At 41.0% G+C, this 19,583-nt stretch overlaps 1 pseudogene; it reads right to left on the bottom strand.

The window, feature by feature from the left end:
* Positions 1 to 1,755: 1,755 nt before the first annotated feature.
* On the bottom strand, positions 1,756 to 4,877 carry LOC121750436 (annotated as a pseudogene).
* Between the last annotated feature and the right edge of the window lie 14,706 nt (positions 4,878 to 19,583).

Raw genomic sequence — 19,583 nt, 5'->3', positions numbered from 1 at the left:
TTTTACTTCATTTCAATAGGACTTCAAATGCTTCTATACATATTTCATTCAAATAGTTTATTACATCATTCCATGTACTTATTACACCATTTAGTTAGGCTATCATTCCATTTTGTTGTCAGCGTTGTGGCAGCAGTGATAGATAATGCAGAGAGAAAAAAAGGTACGCGTGGTGAAACCGCATGTACGTACTGGAATGAAGTAAAACTCTACTAGAATGAAGTAATATATTTTGGATTGAAGTTAAATCCTCCTAATATGTTATGACTTATTTGCCCTGTGCTGAAGTAAAATAGGCTTGTGACGAAGGCGAAAATAATTTATAGATTTGTGCATTTCATCCATAAAAAACAAGATCTAAAAACTCTAATTTGGTCTAATTCTGCACTTCTGTAATAAAAAGTGGATTTGTATATAATGGGACTCTGTTTGAGTGCTATCTATGCAAAAAAATATCATTATGAAAGAATAATGTTTGTAGCAAGTCAATAAGTAAGTCCTTGAAAGGTGAAATGAGTTAGAACCATGCAAATAGGGTCACCAGATTTTCATCTTGACTTGCACTTTTCCTCTATTGATTAAGGTGTCAATTTCTCCTCTATCGAATTAAACTACTCGTCTTTTAATTATCGTATAAGCACAATTGAAATATCTAGATGAGTCAAAGCATAGAAAAACGGAGATCAATTATACATAAAAATCATTTTATCTCCCCTATAAATTCTACAGAAGATTTAGCCAAACATTTTCATAAACAAAAGTTAAACAACTAATGGAAGTAAACATGATAAAACTAAACTAACTACACCTTTTATCAAAGGAATCACGATGGGAAGCTCCACCTACACTCCGTGAAATGATTGGGGAAGTCTTTTCTCTCTCTCTCCCTACAAAACTCCGATCGAAGCGTGCAAGATACCCACGCGAAGCTATTTCGTAGAAGACAGATTGTTTTTTATAGCTGCTAATTAGAAGTCAGAATTTTATCCTTTTTTCCCTTCAAAACTCAATAAACTTATCAAAATAATCAATAGAAATGCATAATTCAAACTATGAAACTCAATAACAAACACGTAAATCTACTAAGCAAAAACAACAAATTAACGAGTTTATCATCAATGCATTTGTCCTCCTTCTCTCATTGCCAAAGCCTGAAACGCCCCAAACTGCTCGTGCATTCACCCTCTGTCTCATTCCTTCCTAGACTGATGTGGAGTGAATATCTTTGAATAAGAATCGGAATGGATATAAATTGATTTGAAACGGTGAAACAGAACCAAAAAAAAAAACAATAGTTTAAAGAGACCTACGGTTTACACCAATAATAATTGATCTTTTCTGATGCATTCCTCAAAACCTGCACCTAATTATTCTTAATTACTCAAATCCCTTCAAATTCTATAGTGCACTAACAATATTTCATAGTCAACTCTTATGGCTGATTTCAATTCAAATTATTTGCTGCTGAATTTATTCCATGAGTGAGGATTGATATCATAGACACATCAACCCGTTTAGCCAACCTCATGGTTTAGCCTCCTATTTCGGCACCAACCACAGTGCATGTGGTGATTGCTCAACAAAAATAATTCTGCTTAAACTTATTTAGAATTTTGCATTTTAAATTTAAGGGTAATCAATAATTCAATTTATTTGAACAACCATCATGAAGTTAAATCATTCAAACTATATATCTGATCAATTCAGTAGCTCTAAACCAAAATGAAATTCAGGTTCAAAAAACAACTAAAAATATTGCAATGTAAGTGCGCCATCTAATTAAATTTAATTTCTCTTTTTCAACAAAAAAACAGATACTACAGTATTACAAGATAGAACTGCATCCGCAGTTAATCCAGAATTTGCAATAACAAAAACCAACTCATCATTCAAAAAACAAGATGCGCGCACAATAACTATCGTGCTGTCCGCGCAGGAGCATTTTCCAGAAGCTGGTGAACTATTTTATAGGTACGGTTCGAAAGAGCTGTAGTGTGGTTAAAGAGCTGCTCGTACCTGGGGAGCAGAAAAGATGACTCAATACATGTACGGAGACAGAGACACGAAACACGAGTGTATTGAACTTACACATTGGTATCATTGGGTTCCATTATAATGGTTCCCAACTTTGAATCAATCCTAGCTTCAACCTTTGAGGTCCTAATTAGATTAACTATCCATCTTTCCGCCTCCTCATAATTCAAATTCAGCTTCTCAGCTAGCACTCTGTCAGTACCACCAAAAAGAGATGAGTGGTGCAGGTACTAGAGAATATCAAATCTCAGTTCAGCAAATATTCCAATATATATAAGAATAAACGTACTACATATGCCTAGAATTTTTATTGATGCTGGCTATAACTCTATTAGAAGTGATGCCAAGCAAATACACATGATTTTAATACTATCCCAGAGACTGACTGAGCCCAATGTTATCAAATAGCAGCTATGGCGGTGCCATGGCGCTATGGCATGGCGTTCGGTGATGGAAAAGCCATAGTACCATGGCGCTGCTGCCATAGCACCGCCATACTTGCCATTTGACAACATTGCGTGTGTACTGCATTTAGGAATGGGGCATTATTCAAGAAACATGGAGATTAGAGTTGTATTTTATGCTTTTTAATTGTTTTAATAGTTTTAGATGTTATATTTTTATTATTTTCTAATTTTTGAATTATATATAAATATATAAGTATTATTTTATTTATTTAATTATTGACCGCCATATCCGTCATACTAATATGCCATATCCCTGTGGCGGTTTTTAGGCGAACCGCCATAAGCCGCCATACGAGATTGATAACATTGACTGAGCCAAAGATGCGGAATATGAACATTCGTAAGTATTAACTGAGTTACATCAAGATGGCAAAGTTAAAAACAGTAGTTTAAGAACAATTTCAGGTACATACCCCATATCGATGAGCTGATGAATGTGCCAGTATGTCTCAAAGATGAAGAGGCAAGCATTTTCAAGAAATTCATCTCTCAGAGGTACAGTTGTGAAATTTCCCTCTTCGATTCTTTTTCCAAGAAATGGGTCATTCAATATAGCCTGCACAATCAAACAGTTTTTAAAAAATGATATATATTCAAAGGATCACATCAGAGACATGAATGAGGAGCTTTTGGAGTTAAGGAAATTTACTTCTTCACACTCTCATTTTCTTCTGAGCTCCATCAAAGTCATAGTTGACATAGATGCAAGCCAGAAACTCTGTAAAAGGTGGGGTGCATTTGTTTGAATGACATAATGGGATCATCATGAGAGTACTGCTCTTGCTGGATAACCTTTATGAATTCCTTAAACTGTGGCCTTCTCCTTTTGTTCACAACGAAGGCAGTAGCCAGGTACTGTAAAAGGTGGGGTGCATTTGTTTGAATGGCATTCAGATACCTACAAGTAAGTAGGCAGTTGATTACAATTTATTGTTCCCCTTCTTCAACTTCATTGGGAAAGATGAAATTTTTCGAAAACAGAAATGATATATCATCATATAGCAGACTGCACAAAGAAACATCTAAAAGAACAAAGAGTTAAGAAACATACTTGTCTTGATTAAACAAGTCAATAATCTGAGTTCTTCCATTATCATGGTTGAAGAAGATGAAGAGACTCCAGTGCATTAACCATATTCTATTTTGGACTTGATTCAGGGGGGAAGAGAAATTCTGCAAAGGCATACTTATTAGATTTTTAAAAACACAAATAAACAACCTTAAGAGTCTCAATATGTGCACCAAACAACCTTGGAGTCAATGATTTCCTTCAAATGGTTAAGCTCCTCCAGGGAAATATCCCAATTTTGCATCAGGACCTCTGCTGCCAACTGCCCCCATAATGCACTCAAACTTTTGTCACTGTTGGTACACAAGGCTCTGTACTGATACAGATAATCAGCAGCACCAGAGTAGTTTCCACATTCAAATTGGAACTTGGCATAATCGTACAATGCATCAATCTGCTCAGGGCCAATCTGCGAAACAACAAAAAAACATAGATTCATCAATAAATGTAACAGACAATCAAATACAAATTGCAAGTAAACCACATCCACAAGTGTGAAAATCACATATCACTCTTCTGAAAGAAGAGATGATCATGAAGTTTCTAAAATGAAGGAGACGCAACCTGAAATCGCTCTTTAAGCATCTGTAAATTGTACTGTTTGTCAGCCCTTAATTCCTGCACTGCTTGAGGATTCTGCAGAAATCCAATCAAAGGAGCAGCCCCGTCTTCCAATGCCTTCAGCCTACCGACCACCTCGGCTCTCCTATAGATCATGTCTTATGTAAACCAACAGCAACAAATACAAAGATTTTTAATAGCAGTGGAAGAATGAGCACAATAAACATATCAACATTCACACGATCAGAACTAGCAAAACTAAATCCACACATAAAACAACATTGAATTCGGACTATAGAAATGAGCAACTGGAAGAAAACCTGAAACGCCAAACCCTAAAATAGCTGGAATTACAACCCTAACATACGAAAATTTGCTACCGAAATGATCAAATCGAAATCCGTCATTGCACCAAGCAATCAAATACACACCACAGACGTCTTCCTAAATCCTAACAACACATTATAATCCAAATTTTCAGGAAAAACAGAAAAAAAAAATACACACCCTGAGGAACATCGTCAGAGCGGTAGAGAGATTTGTGAATATCCATGGCGTAATCTACCATATTAGTGTGGTTGAGAAGCTCAATCTTCGCCTTCAAAATATCTTCCTCGGGATACAATCCTCTCTCTTGCAAGAACTCGAGCAGCGGGAACACCAGATGCCTATCCAGATTCGGCGCTATCCGCGGCGTCAGGTCGAATTTCGACGCCATTGTTTCCGATTAACTGAGGGATGCCGGAATTGAACAAGGTTTTCAAGAATTAAAATATTAATTAATTGGATTTTCATTTTCGTAAAGAAGTGAGTTGGGCTTCGGTATGCTAGGGGTGGTGGGCCTGGGTATGCTAGGGGTAGTGGGCCTGGGTATGCTAGGGGTGGTGGGCCTGGGTATGCTAGTATATTGGGCTCAATCTTGATTATTGCCATGTCATTGATGTAATCTTATTAAACCTGATTATATATGTTATCCTAATCTTACGCTATTTATTTTGTACGGCATAACGTAACTTTTCTGTTTTTCCAATTTTTATGATAGACGATAAATTATTTGATTTATGATAATTCGGATTTTTCACATTTGTATGAATCATATGATCTTATTTTCGGTCAAGCATATTTTTAATATTACATTCTTATTTTCATGTTTATTGATGATGTGGCGAATTTTTTATGGGAATAAATGCAAGTAATAAATGATCACAACACGGGAAATTACGTGGTTCGATTTACTGAGGTAAATCTACGTCCACGGGAAGAAGAGAGGGCAAATTTGTATTGCTTGGTCTCGCTTACAGATTACAATACTGATTTGCTATAAGATTCAGGATCTAGAGAGCTTAACCCTGGTCTATCTGATCTAAGTTCTATTTATACATTCGAACTAAGATCGTGGTTTGCAGCCCTGGTAGTGGGGTTGATAACTGCTTAATACCACTAAATAGATCGTGGGTGTAATGGAGGTCGTGGAGATCCTGCATGGGTCCACTATCTCCTTGTTCGGTCGAATACTGAGACCGAACTGCTGAACTTTGCCGATCAGCTTTTGCCGATCTGAGAGTTGAGCTCGATTGGTCGGCTTTTACCGAGCTATAGGCTGTGACCGGACTCTTTGGTTGTGCCGAACTGATATTCTTTCTTGGGTTTTGGGCTGATGGGCCGTCACTGCTATTGGGCTCGCAATTATTGTTTAGTTGTTTAGTCCGTATCCCATCACCACCCCCCCCGAAAAGCGAAGTGAATCACTTCGGCATTTCGGATAAGTGTAAGGGGGAGGCTGACGTCAGGGGACGTGCTCCGCACGTGTCTGCATTAAATGTGACAGCAAATCCGGCCAGAGAATCCGGAAAAAGTGGGATTTGAAACGGTGCGACGAATTTGAAATGCCTTTGCGAATCCGATAAATATTTCCTTTCTTCATCATTGGAAACACTTTTGCGATTATTTCTTCTGTATTCTCTCCCTTTTTCGAAAAATTTTCTTCCGCTTCTTCAAGACTTTCTTCAGACTTTCGACCATCAGAGAGTAAGAATCATGTCTTCTTCTTCTGAATCTGTTTCTGAATCAGGTAGCGGTAGGAAGGGGGGTAAGGGGTCTTCTAGCCGGAAGAAGTCCGGGGAGAAGACGGTAGAATATTTTCCGAGCATTTTGAGTAAGGATACTGTGATATCCTTACACGGAAAATATTTTCTACCTGGGGGTTTAGTGGTAATTCCCTACGACCTTCATAGGGCTGATTCGCCGCCGGAGGGTTACGCCACCGTTTACGAAGCCTGCTTGGAATGCGGGCTTCGTTTCCCTCTTCCCCCTGCCTTTGTAGAGCTTCTTGATTTTTTTCAACTCCCTTTAGGTCAAGTGACTCCGAATTCTTGGAGGCACTTATCGGCCTTTGCTGCCGAACTGCGTAGATTAGGAAAGAATCTGTCTCTGAGGGCAATCCTTAATTTCTTTCAGTTTAAGAGGAAGGGATCCTGGTTTTACTTGATCCATTTACAGCCCTTTAGAGCCTTTTGTAAAACCAAATGGCCGAAATGGCAAAATCGTTTCTTTTTTTACAATAGGACAGCGGCTCTGTGCTTTCCCTGGAGAGGGCCGAAGTCCGTAATTCCTCATCCTCGGTTAGAACCGTTGAACGAGCTCGAGGGCGAGCTCAATAAGATTCCTATGATTAGGAAACAGTACTCGGAATCTGAGCTCGTCAAGGGTGACTTCGTGTTCGATAGCTCGTCTTCGGACGAAGAGACTGAGGGTGAGGATTTCTTTTTTATGCTTTACTGCTTTAACGACGAAGACTAACCTTGTTTTCTTGCTTTTTGGCAGTGAACATGCTAAACAAGCTCGGTCGCAAATCCTCCGAATCTAATGAGCCGGAGAGACAGAAAGCCACCGGCTCGGCGTCTGATGCCGAGAAGAATCCGAAAAGGCAGAAGACCTCTTCTTCGGATCCAAAAAAGCCGGAGTCGACTTCGGCAAAGGGGAAGGGGAAGATTCAGAAACCCCCAAGAGCGCCGGAGAAAGACATTGTCTTGGCGGCCCCTTCGGAACATGTCTGTGAGCCTTTTGCATGGCCAACGGACTTTGTAGAGGTGAATTCTCTTCTTGATTTTCTGGCCTTGCTTTTTTCCTATATTTTTTGTGGCCCCTCTGTTGACTTTTTCCTTTTTCCATTTTCAGAGGAACAATATGCTCTCCAAGCTCGTCGCCGTTGAACTCTCCAAAGCGTCCAACGATTATGCTGAGATGCAGAGGAAGTTGAATGCTGCTCGTCACCAGGCCGAACAGGCTCGGGCAGACTTTGAGAAGGCAAGGGCCGCTAGGATCTCGGCTCAGGATGAAGCTCAGCGTGCCAAAAACCAGCTCATCATCCAGAGAGAGCAATCTAAACAGAGGGAGGCTGCCGCCGTGGTTGCTCAGGGGGAGGCTCTCCGTGTTTTCGCGGAGAAACTCTTTTTGAGCAATCAATTTTCGGCCTTTATCGGTGATCTGCTGAAATTGATGACCGATAACGCTGGGCAGGGACCCGAAGTCGTCCTGCCGCTGTATGGCCGAGAGATTTCAGCTCGTCTCCAGAGTCTGCCGCTCCTTGAGGAGCTTGCTTCTTCCTCGGTCCTGCTCTCTGCTGAAAGAGTCCGTAACTGCCGCGCTGACCGGGACGAGAACATGGAGGCCATCTTTGCCTCCTTGGGACCTGTTTCACCCGCTTCAATCTTTAACGAAGAGGGTGGGCAGGAAAACGAGGCCGGCAAGGAGACCGAGCAGACGGATCAGTAGGCCGGCGACGGGCATGCCGAGCAGGAGGTGCAGCAGATCGGCGATGGGGGCACCGAGCAGGCTGGAGGGAGTAGGGAGGCCGAGGCTGAAGCCGAAGTAGACAAGGAGAAGGAGGCTGAAACCCACAGAGGAGCCGGAGACGAAATTGGCGGAGTATGATTTCGTCTCCCTTCTCTTAGTTTAGTTTCTTTCTCTCCTTGTAAAATGGCCTTGAGGCCCTCCTTGTGTAAAAAATTTTTCTTGTGAATGAAAAAATTCTTCTTTCTACACTCGTGTCTTCTTTATAGCTTTTTGTAATCTCTTTTACTCCTGTTGTGGTTTACTGCCTGCTCGGTAAACTGAAATGCCGAACTGACATAGCTGCTTTGTATTCTTAACTCTAAGGAGCTGGAGGTACTTCACTGGAAGCGGCTATACTCTTCGGCTTTAAACGAAGCTGAGAAAAAAGCCATAGATGACCAGGTGAAGTATGACGAACTCTTGGCTCGGTTAGTGGAGCTGGAGTCCAACAATAAGGACTTAAAGTCCATAAAGAAAGATCTGGAGGCCGAGCTGAACACTGTCATCGCTGAGAGGACTGCATATGAGGATTTCATCTGCGGGCGCGGGGGAATGACCATATCTGAAGTTCAGAATCAAGTTGATGAACTGTGGGAGGAGCTTCATGTACTCCGGAAGAACAATGCGCTGGAGAGCTCGGCTTGCCAACAAGTTGTGAAGTCATTGCGGCGCTTGGCTTCTCGGTACGACATCATTCTTTCCCGGCGTCCCTCAATCAAGAGATTCCTTAGGCGTTTCCCGCCAACAGATGCTCACACTCCAACTCAAACCTCTAATCCACTTGCTCAAGATTCTACTCCAAACCAACAACGGACTCAGGATGAACCGGAAACGTCAAGACGAGAACGTACTCCAAGTCAGCAACGGACTCCGGAGCAACCGGAAATGTCAAGACGAGAACGCCCTGAAGTTCGTAGAGGAGTTGTGATTATGAGTGAGCAAGATCAGCGGATGCTTCGTGAAGAGACTCTTCGCCGCCGAGGTGCTAGAACTTCCCGGACTCAGGGAAGGGGCGGTAGGTCGATCAGAGCATCTCGTCGACCTACTTATTCTTCAACTGTTCGGAACACCCGAACTCAGCATCATGAGGATTTTTTGGATAGGTGGCTCAACTTTAGCAACCGTGGACAGTAGAATAGTCCTTTGTAATGGTGTAACGCCTTCTCGTAGGGCAGCGAAATTGTATGCCGAACAAGACTTAATAAATGAAATTTTTTCATTTCGCTTCTATCACTGCGTATTTACAGTTCAGCGATTTTTTATTTCATTTATTGTACTCGTCCGCGGTCTTATGAAGAAAACTCTTCTTTGGCCGGACTCGTCCTCAGTCTTATGAAGAAAACTCTTCTTTGACCGGACTCGTCTTCGGTCTTATGAAGAAAACTCTTCTTTGACCGGACTCGTCTTCGGTCTTATGAAGTAAATTCTTCTTTGACCGGACTCGTCCTTGGTCTTATGAAGTAAACTCTTCTTTGACCGGACTCGTCTTCGGTCTTATGAAGTAAATTCTTCTTTGACCGGACCCGTCCTTGGTCTTATGAAGTAAACTCTTCTTTGACCGGACTTAGTTTGTGTCCTTATTTGGCGAGTTTTATCGCTTGGATTGGACTTTCCCTTTGTGTCCTAATTTGGCGAGTTTTATCGCTTGGATTGGACTTTCCTTTTGTGTCCTAATTTGGCGAGTTTTATCGCTTGGATTGGACTTTTCCTTTGTGTCCTAATTTGGCGAGTTTTATCGCTTGGATTGGACTTTCCCTTTGTGTCCTAATTTGACGAGTTTTATCGCTTGGATTGGACTTTCCCTGGTTGACCGAAGTGGTTTTCGGCTTATTGCAGTCCGTTTCAGACGAACTGCTTGTTTCTTAAGCTGAATTGTGATCTTGTATCTTCCTTAGAAGCTTGGACTCACAATTGTCTTTAATACATGATCTAAAAAGGGGATCAGCCTTTAAAGATCAATATACCTCAGTAATATTTATAAGAGACAAAACGCACATAGAGACTAAACGCACATAAAGACAAATAAAAAAGACGAAAAAGATTTTAAACTTTTATAAAACGACCAGCATAAAGGACAAATAGAAACATGAAAGCACATATCCCTAGGACCGAACTAGATACAAGACTGACCGGACCTTGTCTCTTACAAATGGAACTTCTTGAGGTTGGAAATATGCCATGTTCGGGGTACTTGTTCTCCTGACATGTGAGTCAATTTATAAGACCCTTTTCTCAGGACTTCTGACACCCGATACGGACCTTCCCATGTGGGTTCAAGTTTGCCCAGCTTTTCTGCTCGGCTTACTTCATTGTTTCTCAATACGAGATCTCCCACTTGAAACTGCAGCTTTTTCACCCTTTGGTTATAATACCGGGTTACTTGCTCCTTGTACTTGGCTGCTTTTATGCAGGCCAGTTCTCTTCTTTCTTCGGCAAGATCTAGTTCGGCTCTCAGTCCGTCATCATTCAGTTCTGTTGAGAAATTGAGTGTTCGGGGGCTGGGTATGCCGATCTCAACCGGAATTACGGCTTCAGTGCCGTACACTAGACTGTACGGAGTTTCACCGTTGGAGGTTTTTGGTGTAGTTCGGTAAGACCATAGGACTTGAGGAAGATTTTCTACCCATTGTCCTTTGGCTTGTTCTAACCGAGCTTTTAATCCTTTCACCAAAATACGGTTTGTTACTTCCGTTTGTCCGTTTGCTTGTGGGTGAGAGACCGAAGTGAACCGCTGTTGAATATTCAACTCTTGGCACCAATTCTTGAATGTCTTGTCGGTGAACTGAGTCCCATTATCCGAAATGAGGATATGGGGTATGCCAAATCGGCAAACTATGTTCTTCCAAACAAAATCCAATGCCTTCGAGCTCGTTATCGTAGCTAATGGTTCAGCCTCCACCCACTTTGTGAAGTAGTCCACGGCAACGATCAAGAATTTCATTTGCCGAGGAGCTTGTGGTAGTGGTCCTACTATGTCTATGCCCCATTGCATAAAAGGCCAAGGGCTTTGCATAGCACATAGATCGGTCTGCGGCATCCTTGGGATATTTGCATGGATTTGGCGCTTCGTACATTTCTTAACGAGCTGTACTGCTTCTTGTTCCATAGTTGGCCAATAATATCCCCATCTCAGAACTTTTTTAGCTAAAGCTCTAGCTCCGATGTGGCTGCCGCACGATCCTTCATGAACTTCTCTAAGGATGTAGTCCGTCTCTTCTGGTCCTACACATCGCAATAACGGTTGAAGGTAGGACTTTCTATATAGGACTCCTTCATGAAGTTCATACCGAAGTGCTCGGCATGTGATTTTCCGAGCTTCTCTCTTATCCTCGGGCAGTTGTCCTTGATCTAGATACTTTGATATTGGCGTCATCCAGTTCGGCGAGCTGGTTACTGAAAGTACCTCAGCATCATCAATGCTTCTGTGCGGTAATTCCTCCACTTTTGAGCTCGGATATGAGGCCAACTTGCTTAAAATATCTGCTCGGCCATTTTCCGCTCTGGGAATGCGGATTATCCGAAAATAAGAGAAACTTCGGCTAATGCTTTGCGCTTTGTCCAAGTATTTTTTCATCCTTTCATCTCGGGCTTCACTTGTACCCAACATGTGATTCACTATGACTTGTGAATCACAATGGATTTTGAGAGATTTGATAAATAGACTTTGCGCTAACCGAAGTCCGGCAAGAAGGGCTTCGTATTCGGCTTCGTTATTATTGGTTGGGAATAAGAACCGAAGTGAATAAGTTACCTCGTGTCCGTCGGGAGCGATAAGTAGAATACCAGCTCCACTTCCCGTCTTATTCGAAGCTCCATCTACGAATCCAATCCAACAGTCCGGCGGCTCTACTTCGGGTTCCTGGGGCTGTGTTGGTTCATCATTGGTAGGGCTTTTCGGTTCGGCAATAATAGGGATTGCTTGATCGAACTTTGCCTCTACCAGAAAATCTGCCAAGGCTTGTCCCTTGATGGCTTTCCGAGGTAGATATTCTATTGAATGTTCTCCCAACTCTATGGCCCACTTGGCAATTCTGCCTGATGCTTCAGGCTTAGTCAAAACTTGCCGAAGTGGAAGATCGGTTAAGACGCATACCTTGTGAGCATAGAAATATGGCCGCAGTCTCCTTGCTGCATTTACTAATGCCAGAGCAATTTTTTCCAGAGATTGATACCTTGTTTCGGGACCTCTTAATGCTCGGCTTGTAAAGTAGATAGGACGCTGCTTTAGGCCTTCTTCTCGTACAAGTACCGCGCTAATGGTTTGATCTGATGCCGCTAAATATAAGAATATCACTTCGGCATCTGTTGGAGCAGAGAGAATAGGGAGTTCGGCTAAATAACTTTTGAGTTCGTCAAAAGCCTTTTTCTGTTCGGCTCCCCACTCAAACTTTGGTGCCTTCTTCAAAACATTGAAGAACGGCAGTTGTTTTTCGGCTGCTTGGGAAAGGAATCTATTCAGTGCGGCTAGACATCCAGTTAGCCTTTGCACATCATGTATGGACTTCGGCATTGCCATGTTCTGAACAACTTGAACCTTTAGGGGATTTGCCTTGAGTCCGTCCTTTGAAACCCAACAACCCAGAAACTTTCCCGAATCTACCAAAAAGGTACATTTTTGGGGATTGAGTTTGAGGTTGGCTTTTTTGAGCACGTCGAGAGTTGATTTGAGATTGTCTTCGTAATCCGAAGTGCTTCTACTTTTAACAACTATGTCGTCAACATAGACTTCAACCTCTTTTCCGATCAGGTGCCGAAATAGCTTGTCTACCATCCTTTGATATGTGGCTCCGGCATTCTTTAAAACCGAATGGCATCTTTTTATAAGCAAAAATGCCGAAGTCAGTAATGAAAGCCGTTTTTGAAGCATCATTCTCATCCATTAAAACTTGGTGGTATCCTTTATACAAATCAAGAAAACAGAAAATTTCGAAGCCTATCAAAGCTTCTACTTTTTTATCTATGTTCGGAAGGGGGTAGCAATCTTTAGGACAGTGCTTATTTAGATCGGTAAAATCTATGCACATCCGCCATCCTTCTTTTTTCTTGATCATCACAGGATTGGCCACCCAAGAAGGATATTTTACTTCAAATAATACATCCGCTTTCAGTAATTGGCGGACTTCGTCATGGATGACTTGATTTCTTTCTGCCGCAAAGAGTCTTTGCTTCTGTTTTATAGGCCGGACTGAGGGATCAATATTTAACCGATGTGTAATTACCTCGGAAGACACTCCGGTCATGTCCAGCGGAGACCACGCAAAGACATCTTTGTACTCTTTGAGGAGCGGGATGGTCTTTTCCCGGAGCAGAGGTGTTCCCGCGAAACCGATCTTGACCGTTCTGGATGGATCATCTTCGTATAACTGAACTGTCATCGAGTTCGGCTCCGGTGTGACTTCGGTCATTTCTCCTGCCTCTGACTCCGGCTGCTGTGATTGCTATGCTTGATGGTGCCGATCTGATTGCTCGGCACTTTTAAGCGCAATCTGCAAACATTCTTTTGCTCTCTTTTGATCACCTCGGATGACTACAATCCCTCCTTTAGTGGGGATCTTGATTGTGAGGTGATAAGTAGAGCAAATGGCCCGAACTGTGTTGAGCCAGTCTCTTCCCAGGATGATGTTATACGGGGACCGAGCTTTTACCACAAAAAACTCGATCATCGTACTGGAGCTAGTAGGCGCTCTTCCCACCGTAATCGGAAGGCTGATAGTACCTTCAGGGCGGGTGTCTTCCTGGGCGAAACTTTTCAGATGAAGTGGGGCCGGACTGAGCCGAGCTGGATCCACTTCCAGTTTATCAAAACATTCTTTAAAAAGAATGCTAACCGACGCTCCTGTATCCACAAACACTCTGTGGATCAGTTTGTTTGCCACTCCGGCCTGAATGACAATCGCGTCTTGATGAGGAGAAATGGCCGGGACGGGATCTGCATCTGAAAACGTGATTACTTCCTCCTTCTTCAGCCTTTTATGCATAGGCTCCTCTCGATTGACGCCTCTGCGTTCTGCTTTTAGAGACGACTTAGTCTTCCCGGCTGGGAGAGCGTCAATAGTCTGGATTACTCCGTCATATTGCGGCTCGTCATCGTCTTCGGGATCCTGTTGCCTTTTAGGATCCTGAGGAGCGCAGTTCGCACCTCTCTGTTTCTTATTCTTCTTCGGCAGCTTGCTTTGGTATTTTTTTAACGTCCCTGCTTTCACAAGAACATCAATACCTGCTGCCAAATTTCGGCACTCCTCGGTATCGTGACCGTGGTCTTGATGGTAGGAGCAGTACGTATCCTGACTTCGGCGCGTGGCTGATTTCGTCATCCGCTTTGGTTTTTCGAACATATCAGAATGCAGTTCGAAAATTTCCGCTCTCGACTTGTTCAATGGTACGAACTGAGCGGGCGGTTTCTCAAGATCGAGACGTGGTCCCAATCTGCCTTGTACCGGTGCCCTTTGAATTCTTTCAAAAGGAGTTCGGCGAGGAAGCCCCTGATCGCTATGATCGGGCTTCTTTTTGTCTCCTCTGGATGAGCTGTCTAAAGACCGTTTTCGACGGTCCGCCTCATCGGCACGAGAAAACTGGTCCGCAATGTCCCACATCTCTTGAGCTGTTTGCGGACTGCACTCAACGAGCTTTCTGTAGAGAGCTCCGGGCAGAATTCCATTTTGGAATGCCGAAATGACAAGTAGATCATTGAGATCATCTACTTGTAGGCATTCCTTGTGGAATCTCGTCATGAAGTCGCTAATTTTTTCATCGCGACCTTGACGTATAGAAAGCAGCTGAGCCGAAGTGATTCGGGCTTCCGCTTTCTGGAAGAATCTCCTGTGAAAAGCATCCATTAGATCTCTGTAAGATCTAATGCTCCCTTGAGGGAGGCTGTCAAACCACCTTCTTGCGTTCCCGATAAGCAGCTCGGGAAACAGCTTACACATGTGAACCTCATTGAGACCTTGGTTCGCCATATTATACTGATAGCGTCCCAGGAAATCATGAGGATCCACTAACCCGTCATAAGTCATTGACGGAGTTCGGTAATTCTGTGGCAATGGAGTTCTGGTGATATCATCCGAGAATGGAGTCTTCAGCGCTCCATACATAGCGAATCCGACATCCCTCCGGTATGGTGGAGATGGAGTTCTGTGATTTCGGTAACAAGGAGGAGAAGGAACACGTCGGTGGTGAGGATTCTTTCTCCTGGAAGGTGCGACACTACTGCGGTAGTGACTTTCATGTCTGGAGGGGGAGGGAGAATCCGCTGTTTTCTTCTCCGGCTTCTGGCTCTTTTGCAGGAATGTTAGGAACTCATCCTGCTTCTCAGCCAAGAACAACTTGACAGCCTCATTCAAAGCGAGCTGCTGGGGAGGCTCGGTGCGATGACTTTTTGAGTGGTTTGTTCCTTCACCGTGAGAACTGGAGGCAGATTTCTCCCGAGGCTGTTTTCCAGACCTATGGACTGGACTAGCTTCCTCACCTTCATCACGGACGGAAGTATGGGTATTATGTGATCTGGTACGCATTTTTTTTTTTGGTAGAAAAGGATCAAAAACTCGCTTTTATCACAGTTTTGGTTCTCTGTTTCCCACAGACGGCGCCAGTGATGATGTGGCGAATTTTTGATGGGAATAAATGCAAGTAATAAATGATCACAACACGGGAAATTACGTGGTTCGATTTACTGAGGTAAATCTACGTCCACGGGAAGAAGAGAGGGCAAATTTGTATTGCTTGGTCTCGCTTACAGATTACAATACTGATTTGCTATAAGATTCAGGATCTAGAGAGCTTAACCCTGGTCTATCTGATCTAAGTTCTATTTATACATTCGAACTAAGATCGTGGTTTGCAGCCCTGGTAGTGGGGTTGATAACTGCTTAATACCACTAAATAGATCGTGGGTGTAATGGAGGTCGTGGAGATCCTGCATGGGTCCACTATCTCCTTGTTCGGTCGAATACTGAGACCGAACTGCTGAACTTTGCCGATCAGCTTTTGCCGATCTGAGAGTTGAGCTCGATTGGTCGGCTTTTACCGAGCTATAGGCTGTGACCGGACTCTTTGGTTGTGCCGAACTGATATTCTTTCTTGGGTTTTGGGCTGATGGGCCGTCACTGCTATTGGGCTCGCAATTATTGTTTAGTTGTTTAGTCCGTATCCCATCATTTATATATGGACGTCCTATATTTATTTTTTATGAGCAAAATCTGTTAAGATAATGCGTATGTATTCTTAGAAAATCACTTTTACTATTTAGTTTGAAATGGTGAAGGTAAGTCTTGATTTACGATAATTCATAAGGTAAATTATCTTGTTTTCCATGATTTATCGTGACATTATTTACTTAATTATTATCATTGTAGTATTTTATTTCGTTCACAACAATAGTGCATCATAACAATTTGTAATGCATCATTACATATAAAGCCGTTTGGCATCAAGTTTTTTTCCTTATTTACAAAAGCTTTAGGCATCCGAAACCCGAAATTATGGGTTCGGGTACGGGTTTGGGTAGTTAATGTTATAATTTTTCGTGTTTAGGGTACCCGAAACCCGCATTAGGGTATCCGACTAATATCCGATTAAACCCGATTAATTATGTATTCGTGATAAATATTTTTATTTAAACATCTTGTTGCATTATATATGTTCTTACTTTATCTTTTCAATATATATAGTTATGCTTTCTCCGCTTTATTACATGTTTATTTAAAATTTTAAAAAAATTATTTTTAATCTCTTTTGAATAGTGTCTATTTGTCTAATGTCTATTATATAAATATATATGGTCGTAGAATCATAATCTAGAGAAAGCTAAAGCATTAAAATTGAAGTGTAAACTTTTAATAATAGGCCATAAATAGTACTAATAGTATTGTGTTATTTTTAATAATTTCTATTCTCATTACAATATAATTTATATAAATAGAATAAATTTGAAATATAATAATTTCGGGTTTATGGGTACCCGATTTGTTGGGGTCGGGTACCCGCATCGGGTATTAAGGTACCCGAACTCACATATGGGTCGGGTATTGGGTATGATATTTTTGAGATTTCAGATTCGGTTACCCGAATTTTCGGGTTTGGGTACCCACGGGTATCCGAATTTGCATGCCTATTTTCAGTTGTCTCTAAATCAGAAATTTTTTAGAATAATTATATCAAGATATGATGAGTATTGATTCTTCATAAATTTGGGTACACATGATATTATTTCCTTAGTTGGTAGTATTATCTTATTTCGTTCACAACAATATTTGCATCACAACTGTCGATGCATTTGGTTTTTTCACTAATTTGTTATAGCTACAAGCATAAATGAAATGGTGGGATGTAATTGGCAAGTTCAGTAGCGGAGATGTTATCACTCAACTTGAAGGAATGTGTTAGATTAACGAAACAAATGTGATATTGGAACGCATAATATTCTCAATATGTAAATTATAGCTACAAGAATATATTGATATCCTTCCCAATTTAATTAGGGCAAATCCTCTATATTAGAGTGTGCTTAACGTTAAGAGTAAATAGCCAAAAAAATATTATGAAGTTTGGTCAAATTCGTGGTGTATCCCGCAACTTTAACAAATGGCCAATTATAGTACTAATAAATTTGACATTAGAGTATGATTGGGGGAAAATTATGTACGCTTTTGGCAAACGAAAAATATCATGCAAACAAAACATTTGACTCTTTAATCGACATCATTTAATACATTTAGTCAATTATGTCTTTAATTTTTACATATGTATGCATTACGTTGATAAATTTAAAAAGTAGCATGATGAAATTTTTTGCTATGGGACAATTGAGAAAAATATCAAAATTTGTTCATTTTTAAAATCATGGTATAGACAGAATTTGACCAAATTTCATGATTTTTTTGGCCATTTACCCTAACGTTAATGAATACAAAGAAAATAATACTCCTATTAGCCGACACAATGTCTTGTGCATTTGCTTCATGTCTCTCGATTACCATTTAATAGTTTCAGTGATTCAATCAGTGATTAACACTCAACAGCTCCAACCGACTCCAACGAACTTGCAGCTAAGTTAGTTTAGCACCTTATATAAGAGTTATACTACAAACATAGACACAATGTCTTATGCATTTGCTTCATGTCTCTCGATTACCATTTCATAGTTTCAGTCAGTGATCAACAGCTCCAACCGACTTCAACGAACTTGCAGCTAAGTTAGTTTGCCATCTTATAGGATTAGGATTGGTATACTGAAAAGCATATTTCGAGCATGTTGCACGGATAGAATTGTTTGTATACAATAAACTCTACAATCCACTCTTAACCCAAGGCGAGAAGAAGTAATTTTATCGCATTAGTGAACGCTTATGCATTTATAAGATGTTTCTCAAACATTTAAATGCATAAGAAGCAAATAAGTCTAATTCTTCTGCATAGTAGACTGGTCGTGAACGACGTTCACAGAAGGTGACGCAGTCGGTCCTTTATAGAAGAGAAATGGAATTTCACAACCTGGATGTTTCCTTACCTTAGGAAATAAACGACACTGGTGTGGTATAACACTGAAGGATCTAACAGTGAGATAAGTCTTTCTTGCTAATTACTGAAAGACGAGGACTCGGTGATTGTTATTTTTTAATCATTGTTGACATAACATTGAGCATACGATATTGATTATGCACTACTTTGATTTATCAAATGGTGCGGATTTTTCGCAATCCGAGAATCATGATATCTTGGGTAGTGGTGATTAATGTCTAGAGGTGCTAGTATTGTTATTGCAATGAATCGTATGCTGGGTGAGTCCGGTTTGATAATATCCTCAAGAGGTGTTCGAAAAAGGTTTTATTATTCAAAAACCTGGCCAGTTGGAATTTATTCCAGAATAATAAATAAAGATTTTGAACTAGACAACTCTTGGAAAAATATATTAATTAATTAAAGTCAAATAGCGGACTTAAATTAATTAATGGATATATATATATATATATATATATATATATATATATATATATATATCTTAAACACGAGAAATAATATATTAAAGAGGTAGCCCCAGATTACTCGTAATTTGGGATTAGACGGACAGTCAATATTATTTTACTGTAGTGGCTGATAATAATATTCTGTTGGACTTGTATTAAATTGGGGCTCAATTTAATTAATAAAAGACCAATAGGTTTGGCTCAAGTCTAACCTCCATGAATCCCTAATCTAGCCCATCATAACTCTATATAAAAGGAGATTAGAACGGAGATTTAATGTGATTTTAACACATAAATTTCGTGCTCCCCCTTAGGGAGTGGACGAAAAATCAGTTCTCTCCAAAAACTGATATTTTGTCTTCTTTCTAATCAAGCCTTTTTCGATTCTGACAAGCTTTGTCCGCCCAAAGGTCATTATCTGAGTTCGGGATGCAGATTAGATGGTTCTTGGTTGAGTACAAAGAACATCACCTAGAGAAGGCGCAAGCAATCGACGATTCTTTGGAGAATCAGATCGGTAATTCTAAACCGTAGGAATTAATGAATTAGGACTTAAATTCATTAGGCATGAATTAAAGTGCGTTCTTGTATGCAATTTTGTGTTTAACATATGGTTAGTTGATCCCATAATCAGTCAAATAAATCTGTTTGCAT

Source organism: Salvia splendens, chromosome 10 (genome assembly GCF_004379255.2).
Source record: "Salvia splendens isolate huo1 chromosome 10, SspV2, whole genome shotgun sequence".
Taxonomy (NCBI): domain Eukaryota; kingdom Viridiplantae; phylum Streptophyta; class Magnoliopsida; order Lamiales; family Lamiaceae; genus Salvia; species Salvia splendens.
The sequence above is the reverse complement of the archived record's forward strand: the minus strand, read 5'-3'. Positions and strand labels throughout refer to the sequence as shown.